The sequence below is a fragment of the Aegilops tauschii genome, chromosome 4 (assembly GCF_002575655.3).
Source record: "Aegilops tauschii subsp. strangulata cultivar AL8/78 chromosome 4, Aet v6.0, whole genome shotgun sequence".
NCBI lineage: Eukaryota > Viridiplantae > Streptophyta > Magnoliopsida > Poales > Poaceae > Aegilops > Aegilops tauschii.
Window position 1 is genome coordinate 443,305,222 of NC_053038.3, and position 10,715 is coordinate 443,315,936.

The 10,715-nt window shown below is 42.9% G+C and overlaps 1 long non-coding RNA gene across 1 annotated transcript; it reads left to right on the plus strand.

The window, feature by feature from the left end:
• The first annotated feature begins 8,238 nt into the window (after positions 1-8,238).
• Positions 8,239-9,410, plus strand: LOC123493548 (uncharacterized). Its single transcript, XR_006662072.2, has 2 exons — positions 8,239-8,360; positions 9,109-9,410. It is a non-coding gene; the product is annotated as an uncharacterized lncRNA (long non-coding RNA).
• The last annotated feature ends 1,305 nt before the right edge of the window (positions 9,411-10,715 follow it).

Sequence of the window (10,715 nt, forward strand, 5' to 3'; positions counted from 1 at the left end):
AGACACAGATGCTTCCTCAAATTCCACCCCATGGATGCAACCAACAAAGGCATGCTTCACAGCGGGTTGAACCCGGGCGGGTTGTGCACGCTGAGCCGTCTCGATGACGTCGGTGCAGGTGTCCGGCTCAGGGCCCGGTTCGCCGATCTTGCCGATGAAGACGTGGATTCCGCCGAAGGGGACCCGGTACCCGTACTCAATTGAGCCAGCCTCAAGGCGTCAGCCTGCATCGTCGATGTAGAGCTTCCTGTGAAGATTCTTGGTCATCCGGCCCACAGCATATCCCTTGATCCCTTAGAAGTTGCCCTTCAAGAAGTCGAAACCACCGTGCGCTGGCCCCACGGTGGGCGCCAACTGTCGTGGAGTTGACACGGCAGATGTCCTAGCGTAAGGACTTAGTCGTGGATCCATCGCAACTAGGTTAGCTTAAAGGGGTTAATCGGGACAAAGGACACAGAGATTTTATACTGGTTCGGCCCCTTGCAGTGAAGGTAAAGGCCTAATCCAGTTTGGGGTTGTATTGCTAGGGTTCGATCACCATGGAGCGAATACGCTTGTCCTAGTTCTCGATCTCTTGTTTCTTGCCCTTAACTCGCCGCCGGGTCACCCCTTTATATACACAGGTTGATGCCCGGCGGCTTACAGAGTCCCGGCCGGCTCATACATATCGTGTCCGGCTCGGTGACTAACTAAGCTTGCCTTACAATACAAGTTATTCATGTGGCGGTTCATCCCTTCAGGCCTCAAGTCACCTCTGGGTCTTGGGCCGCCAATGGGCTTGCTATGACAAAAAGCTTCCATAATTTCCATCGCAAAAACCTTCCATCCAAAACATATCACATCACAAAAAGCTTCCATAAACAATAACAATCAAATCGCATCGCAATCAAATCTTTTCGTAATTTCCATCGCAATCAAACATATACCAATTAAACACACTCTTTCCATAATCTTTACTCGTAATTGCCGAGTTGGTACGTCATCTCTTCACTTCGTACGCCCCACCCCATCGATCAAAGGTCTCCACTAGCGCACACCCTACCCATTTTTCCCACCTCCTGATTTGGCAAGTGATGATTCAATCACGTAATTCCCCCACACAAAAAAGAAGAAAGATTCATTCACGTAATTTATATTCCTTATTATTCCACATTACCATTCAATCACCTAAAGATGAGAAGGACTCCCCTTACGCACCAAATCGTATAATTTTATATTCCTATCGCTATTTACATTCCTTTTTTTCACCATGAATCAACCATCATGTCTCCCTCTCTCTCGTATAGGCGGCAGCACCGCACGATGGGGCAAACGCAGTGGCTCAGACGGAAGCAAAGAGGAGGACCGGCAGTGGTCTAGCAACGAAGAAAGCACGCAGCGGCAGCAAACAACAGATCGTCCATCGGCGTTGTCTTCTCCTCAGGGTACGAAACCGACTCCCTTCTCTGTGCCTCTATCGACGTCCCTGATCAGCTGCCCCCACCCTCACGTAGTGCCGTCCCCGGCCGCCTGCCTTCTGTCGCCTCCCTCATGCAGCACAACCACCCGGCGGCCTGCCGATTTGATGTGGAGCAGCGGCTAGGGGTGACTGATTTGGAGCGGAGTTGGTGCATTAGGGGGCGCAGCGGCGTCATTGAAGGGCATCCTCAAGGGCAGATGCTCGGCGAGAACTGTGCTTCTCTCTGTCGCCAGCCAAGGTAATATGTTGTTGTTCCTCTTCTGCTGCTAAAGTATCGTGTGTCTTGTTCGTGCAGCAGGTCGCCGCGCTGAGAACATCAATGGGTTTCTTCTTCACCGACACTGTTGTCAGCGTGGCGCAAGGGGGTTTGAGGTCCTGCTATGGTTGCAGATGCGTCTTCTGGCACGCCGTAGGGCGGTTCAAAACCCGTGGCGGAGGCACCGATTTCGATGGCGATGGCGAAAGGAGCAGACATGATGGGATGTTGCCGCAAGGTTTCACGAGGAGTAAGCTGTTTTTGGATGCCATATTATCTTGCTTTTCTAACTCTACATGTCAATGACTCATACTGAAGGAGGCTCGACATTGATTGTTACGCCCTGCTGAGATTTGAGAAATACTCCCTCTATTCCTAAATATAAGTCTTTTAAAATATTCTAATAGGGACTACATACGTAGCAAAATGAATGAATCTCCACTCTAAAATACGTGTGTATGGACTCCATATTGAAATCTCTAAAAAGACTTATATTTGGGAATGGAGGGAGTATTTATGAATTACAGAAATTCCGTGTATATCTAGAGCCACAAAATATGCCTGCAAGTATGACCTCTATTTTCTGAGGAAAACTATTTGTTGTTTGATTGTTATTTTTAGTTTTCAAAAATTGAGTTTCATTTTGGGCAGACATATACCAAAGCAATGATGTTTAACTTGGAAACGGATTTTATTTGGTGACATGCAAATGTAATATATGCCCAGTATTGCCTGACAATTGTCTGCCTTCACATATATTGGTTGTCGTGGTAAATTGTGAATAGAGAGGATTACTATTTTTTTGTCCCATGCAATTTTTTGAAGGATTGTCCTGAAAACTGAGTATCTACCTTAATAATTGACCAAGCAATTATAAACGAGAATTTGTTATACACGATGCAATAAGACAACCAACAGTTTATTTGTGTATCGAAATGCTTGAGACATCTAATGACATTCTTATAAAATATGTGCATTTGGAAGATATTATCTATAATGCATATCTCTAATGAATCACCATGTTATGTTACTAAAGTTTTCATCTGTCCAGTTTATATTTGTCAGTTATTTGTTAATCATGCTTTGAAGAATTCAGTTGTAGATTGCTATTCTATCAGTCCGATATGGAGGCGATTATTAAATGAAAGTTATACATATGTACTTGCTGATAAAGTTATATGAACACTGAACCATGAATTAATTCCTGGGCATATGCATTTTGAGTCCAGTTCAATTTCCGACTCATTAGTTCCATGATATATTTATGTGCAGTGTTGAATAATTGCATGCAATTGTGCATGGTAATCTCTAATAGAGTTGGTCAAACTTAAAAGAAGTTTGACATAGGTCAAACCATAATTTCAAGTATTTTGGAACAGATGGAGTAGATTTTTCCAAATGATGCTATTTCCATTTCCATTTCATAGTGGAGTTTGTGTGTCAAGAAATCGAAGAACTCTTTTGTTCTTGAGCATGTGTGTGTCTTCAGAAAACTACCATTCGAAGGAATTCTTTTTCAAACTAACGTCAGTTGGTACACGACCAAAGGGGTATAGTTATAGATATGTTTAGATACCGATTCATCTAAAAGAACTTTTTCACATGGCATATTATTGCAGATATATTGCTCTTGAATTTGCTACTATCAGGAGAGGGATGGTAGCTAATGTAGATTCTTTTTATAGAAGTTGCCAGCATGGACAGAACAGAATTTCTTGTCTTGGACGAAAAGTTCACTTTGTCTCTGGACTTCGAGATACACTTTTTACAGTCACCAAGGTGTTTTAAGTGACTTTGGATAAACATTGTTTAGGTTTGGCTAACGCACTGAGATGTGGTTTCCAACAAAGCTCGGTATACTGAAGTTTTTATTGAATAGAAATCGACATTTCTTTCAAAGAGGAACTCCACCAGTGACAACTATGTATATCAGATGGTAAATTTTCAGTGTGGAAGACACAAGTATAAGTAGGGTGCACACACTAATTTGTAACTACTTTACTAGAGTTTAAGACTACTTTGTAATTACCAACAAAGCTAATGACCTCTTTAACATTGACTAGTAAGCGTGCACGTGCAACGCACGTATCCTAATAAACCACAATAAAAACATGAACTTTGTCTTGTGTTTTTACCAGAACATTTAAATGCGTGTCACGCCCAATAATTTGAATGCAATAATTTATTTTAGATTAAGCCATAGGTATTCTTTGACTGGTGAAAGACTTCCATTGTTAAATGTTGTGATCCAAGATTCCAAAAACAAAATGAAAAAACTCGTGCATGTAACACACGACCAATACACATGTCTTCACATAAAATTAACGATCACATAAATGTATTGTAATTGTTACTTATTACAAAAAATACTTAAAAATAACAACTAAGGACATTATCTGCTAATCATTATTTGATGATGCTCCTCTCTGGAAGGTCCATCTTTCGATCCGATCTATGATGCTTCGTTCTAAGACTGGGATATTGTTTAGAACTTCATTCTCTTCATACTTCAAGATATGAACCAAAAATCGCTTCCTCAGTTCAAAATCATCCTACATATGCATTATATAACATTGTTATTTAAAAAACATGCGTAACGTGTGTAGAAATGAGCATGGTGTCAATACTTACCTTGGGTACTGGAAAATGTAGCGTCCCATCGTGCCATGAGTGCATTAAATTGAAAACCAAATAACCAAATGGGGGGCTGTATGTATGAAATGTTACATGCGAGTTGAATGAATCAATTAACATTGTGATGTATTGACAAGATTCGTACCCGTATGAGTTTGTGGGAACAATAGGAACTTTGCATCCCCATATCAAAATGTCGTCCTTGAAGGCAGGGTTTGCAGCTTGGAGTGCAAGGTTTAGATCGTTGGCCATAGTTTCAAGTATATGCTTTCCGAAAGTGGGTATTGAAAACGGGTCCAAAATAGAAACAACTTTTTTATGTTGGCCGAAGGCAAACAATAAAAATAACCCAAGAATATCACAAGGCAATACAATCTACAATGATACATGCATTTAGAAATATATCAATCATTATCATTCATTAAGACCAAATAACCAATGAATTTAAATTTAAATCTTACCGTATCACATTCTGATATATGATACTCATTGCTGTCAGGCTTGCTATCAAACAGTTGTGCCAGCATAGCAATGTCCATACCGTCACGATGACTTGGGACTTGTGCATAGTGGGACATGGACTACAATATTGTAAGAAAATATTAGTAGAATGAGGCAAAATGTAAAACGTGATTAAAATAACTTACACAGAATCGTAGATCCATGTAGTGTACTGGGACGTCTCTAGCAAGCTGGACGTCGTGGCACCCTAGTATCCTCACAACCATGTTAAAACAATCAGCATCCATGTACTCATCATTTTTTAATATGTTCTTTAATTGTCTCAAGTTTAAACTAATAGGGTAAGGCTGAGAGCTTTTCACCCATTCGCTCCTGTGAAATAGGAATTATGCCATTATACAAGAGTAATAGTTTATTAGAAACAATAATCAACTGCAAAAATGTGTCTTACTCTAGCATCGGTACATCATGAACCATGCTGATGAACAAGCAAAGTTCATCTATTAAGTCGTCGTTTGTTGGAGTGACAGACGGCGAAAGGATAAATGATTGCGAGATGAGCTCAACTTGTGACGATGAGTTGGATGCATTAGGCTTGTTAGGAGGTCTTTCGACAATCATACAATCAGTAGGATCCGTGTTGGTTTCATCATCATCCAAGTCTCGGTTTCTTATATCGTCATCATTGAATTCCGAGTCGACTAAAATGACAGCTAATTTTGTTCTAAAATCTGTCATGTGAACCTAAAGTGAAGTAGTAATAAGACTTAGTTTTTAAATAATGATATAACACGAAATAATTAGTATCATGATACGATGCAAAATATACCTGTTCGGGAGTGCCGGACAAACCATCTCCTGTGAAGTACTCCATGTAATTTAACATCCAGAGACCACAAGATGACCTTGATGATAAAGAAATTTTGTTATGCTTAATAACAAAAAATTAATAAAAAAATTAGTATCGTAAAATGATGATGACTGAACCACACTGTCATACTGGACATGGTCGATAAAAAAAGAATTGAACAACGTTTGCCGCTAATATAAATCAAATGATTTGAATTTCTGAACGCATATTTTTATATAAATCAAATGAACAAAAGGGTTATCAATTAAAAAATGAATTTTGTCAATGCATAATTATTTTGAGAGGAACCCATATAATTATTACTTCACCGAATGGGTTGTCGATCATAGATATAAAAAAAAAAACAAAAGAGGCACGCCCGATGTTCCATTTGGTCGATGATCCATTTAATCTGGGTGGCGTAATTAGGCCATAGAAAAGCAACCAGAGTGCAAAAGAAAAAAGCAACCAAAGGAACACTAATAAGGAGCAGCTGGTGAAAAGTTAAAAAAAAAGAGAAAGAGCAACAGGATGTAACCCGTCGCACTTGGTTTTCTCGGTCTCTCCAGTGATAGTGTCTCACGCACAGATCACCACATTCTCGGTCTCTCCAGTTAAAGTAGAGGCGGCTGACTCTCTCCACTCCTCACTTTCTTCCTCCGCCAGCCGCCTCCTCTGTAGCACGGCGCCTCCTCTACAGCACGCCGCATCCTCTGCCGCCATGACGTCGCCCGGCGCCCCCACCCACGCCACCACCACCACCACCACCACGGCCTCGCCCCGTCTCCTCCTATCCCCAGCAGGGCCTCGCCCCGCCGGCCCTTATCCCCAGCACGGCCTCGCCCCGCCCCCTCCTCTCACCACCGCGGCCTTGCCTCGCCGCCAACCCCGGGGATCTTCCCTCGATTGACTCTGCTGCCTTCATCCTACTGCCCCAGAGGAGATCGAGATGCGGGAGCGGGCATATCGAATTGGATCGAGATCTACTGCGTCGACGTGCCTGCCGTAGTCATCGCCTCCCATGCTTGGCTCAAACAGTCGCTCTGGGAAGGAGTTCGAAGCTCGCGTACGTGCTCTACAGGACCAGCCTGATCTCTCTGTCGCCGCTGTTGTCACAAAGGCTCGCAATCGACCAGACTATTTGCAGAGGACACTTGAATCTATCCTAAAGTAGGCTTTGTCTCCATTCCTCTGTTTTTTATGTAGCTTCAGCTTGTACACTTAGTAGAACACACTTCCTGACCAAATGATGGACAATAACTCTTCCAGGTATCACAAAGCGGTTGCTTCATAGTTCCCACTATTTATATCACAGGTAATGCTAATAGCAATTTCAGTTCTTGTTCTTGATCTCTTTAAGTGTGTAGAATGATATTTTTACATTGCTTCTTCCAATTGCAGGATGGTACAAATGGAGAAGTAAAAAATAAGGCCTGGAGTTATACCCAAATAACATTTGTGCAGGTGTGGAAAGAAACACTTGCTCTATGCTCATTGCCTAGTGGTATAACAGAACACGCTCTGCTTCTCCTGTAATATTGCTAGCATAGCTGATACTACAAGTTAATGCATGACTGCTTACTCTAAGTAGGCATATGAGTGCATAAAAAAGATTGAAAATTGTAACACATTTTTTATATGCAGCCCAATGAAATGTATCGCCTTGAGCTCCATTATTTTGGCCAGATCCCATGAGGGGTGTTTGTGCCAATTCTTGTCCTCAGTTGCCACCATTTATTGACTTGTTTCATTGTGGGTTAATTTCTGGGAACAATATTAAAAGAATTACCCGTATTTAGGATATAATATAATTAGAATGATTTTGGAAGAAATAGTTGGAAAAGGAAAGTCACCTGTGTATGTTCAGAATCTTTGGTCTCTCTGTTTGCTATGTTTTCTTCAAGAATAGGTGTATTCTCTGGGCTCTCCGTGCAATTATTTTCCTCCACTTCATTATTGTTGAGTATTTCACTTGATTCGTCATTGCTCGGTAGCTGAAACACATGGTATTATAATATTATAACAGAGAGAATATCTGTTTGATATGATATTGTACTAAAAAAATTACAAACTGATTTGTGGCGTTAGAATTAGAATAGTAATGACATGTGGAAAGAAAACTTGCCTCTGTCGATTCGGGGATTGTATCTCCGTCCTTGGTTATCACAGCATCAAAAAGCATGTTTAGTGGACCCTCCGTAATGGACTCTTGTGTAGCCTTTATGGACTCGGGATATGTATCCTCCTATACGGTTATCACCTCATCAATCTGCATATTCTCTGTATCCTCCATAGTAGATTCTTCTTGTATCACCTCTGCCGACTCAGTGTTTGTATCCTTGTCTTTCTTTATCACGTCTTCAACCTGCATATTATGTATATCCTCATCCTTTGCTACCTTGTTGATGTCATCCTGAAAACCCAAGAATGACACTTTTAGATAGGAAACCTTGCATAGGAAGAAGAGAGATATAATATGTCTTTACTCTGTATGGTAGTTAATATGAGCCAGAATTGATTACCATATGAATTGCTGCCTCTGTAGGATTGAAGTGGCGGTGGTAACACACTCAGTTGGGAGGACCCAATGGCAGAGTCGATATTATTGACATTTTCCTTGTTAGAAACGGTAGTATCTGGTGTTCTTAATGAATTTGGACCATGAAGTGGAGTCTGATCACTCATTATCACATCAACAGGTATGCCTGCATCATAATTGTATGTACAATATCAGCTGTTGACACACAAACGCCGGTATTATGGTTGGATGTAGGAGAACACATGACCTTCGGCAGCTGGTGTGTGTCGTTGCTGGGTGATAGCAGACTGCGCACTGGGCCTCTCCACAGTGTCAAAACATGTCCAAAAGAACACTTAATTAACATGATTTTACATGTGATTGATGAATTTGTGATAAAAAAACAGAGAAAATGGAGTAACCAGGCGACATGGCCCTGTGTGGCTTAGATGGAGTGTTGATTCCATTTAGAATAGCAGCCGTAGCTTTCTTACGATCCCTTGCCTCCTGTCTTTTCTTTAATATTGCATCCCTGTTTAGTGCATACCTCTCCCTTTCCCTCTGTCTCTTCAGCTCTTTTGGATTTGTTTTTTGACCTGCGAGACAAGGACATATTCTGGATTACAAGATCTAAGTAGGTAAGAGTAGGTGATATATGTATTTACCTGAACTATTGTTCTTGTTCGTCAGGTCCTGAAAGGGAGTACGTACCCCACTACGTTGAGAGGATGCCATATTGTCTTCTCAATGGTTCTTTTTGTGAAACAATTATTCAACCCTTCGTCAACTCAGTTTGTTCATGATGTACTGTAAGTATCAAATTTCACAGTGCAAATTACAGACTGTCAGATTCAAAGAGCAATTTCCTTTGTCTTTTGTCAGATCATAAGACGTGCAGTATAAATGGATCTAACCTGTGGCACTGGCAGGTCGAGATGCTGCTGCCCACACGGGGTGATGACACCAGAGGTAGGGCAGCGCGCCGGGTCGAGGACGTCGCGGACAGGGCGAGGGCGGCTGGCCGAGGCAAGGTTCGTGGCGTGATGGCAGCGTTGATGGTGGAGGTCGTGGCGTGGTGGCGGCTTTGATCATGGAGGTTCTGTTTAATTCCCCGGGGGTGTCATCGCTGGGCTGTCAAATCCTGAAGGGAGGAGTCTGCCGGCAGAACATTTGTTTTGAACCGTAGATCTGTTTGTAGTACGGTGGATGTAACATGGACCGTTGGATGCAACCATGTGGGTTTGATCGGACGTTGAGGGTTATCCTGTGTGCACTTTCTTGGGTGCACGTAGGGGAAGTCACGTTTGGTCTTTTAATAGTAGTATAGATATAGATGACAGGAATCGGACAAGCATTGATAGGGTCAATCTTAGAACGAGTAGTAGCAACAGCATGTTTAGTAATAACATGCCCAAGATAAGTTATATCATGTTGAGAAAATTCACATTTAGAAAGTTTAACTTTTCAGTATTATTGTTGTTGTGAAATTTGGGTCTCCACAATGCAAAGTATGAGCGGGGTAAATTGCCTCGTGATATCATGAACACTACAAAAAAGACACATCCGTGACATTTTGGGCCGAACGAAATTTTTTTCTGTCATACTTATGACACTTCTATGACGATAATTGTGACAAAACCCGGTATCATCATAGATGTGGTGGGGTCCTACTTCTATGACAAAAAATCATGACAGAAAATGGGCTTTTCGTCCTGGGCGGGCTGGAGACGCAGCTGCATGACATTCTTTGGGCCGCCCATGACGGAAAAAACCGTGGTAGAAGCAAGGGCGAGGAAAATGTCGGGGAGTTCCTGGTTACGGTGGGTGGTCGGGGGCCGAGCGATGCGCGTTTCTCTCGTACGTACGTGCGTCTGTGCGAGGCGTTGGGCTCTAACTGAACCCGAGCGAGGCGTTGGGCTCTAACTGAACACGAGCGATTGCACTACAGGCTACGCGTTACTGAACCCGAGCAATCGATCGATCCCTTAATGTTAACTGAACCCGAGTGATTCCTTCGCTACTGCTGCTAACTGAAGTCGATCGAACACTGCTGCCTCCTTCCCTTGATGAACAGTGAGCGTTGTTGAGGGGGTTTGGATGAACAGTTCCCGGTGGGAGGTTGGATAAACAGGACCCCGTGGTAGTAGAGGCCGTTGCCGCTAGCTGAACAGTACCCCGATCGATCGAGCCGGTGGATGAACAGGAACCTGTGGAGGGCTGGATGAACAGGACCCCACGGAGGGCTAGATGAACAGGACCCCGTGGAGGGCTGGATGAACAGGACGACCCCGTGGAGGGCTGGATGAACAGGACCCCGTGGAGGGCTGGATGAACAGTAGCCCGTGGAGGGGTGGTTGAACAGGACCCCATGGAGAGGGCAGGTAGAACAGTAGCCAGTGGAGGAGCGCGTTGTGGAGGCTGGATGAACAGTCGCAGGTGGAGGCTGGAGGAGGTCGACGGTGGATGAACAGTAGCCTGTGGAGGCTGGAGGAGGTCGATGATGGAGATGAACAGTATCTCGTGGAGTCTCATTTTG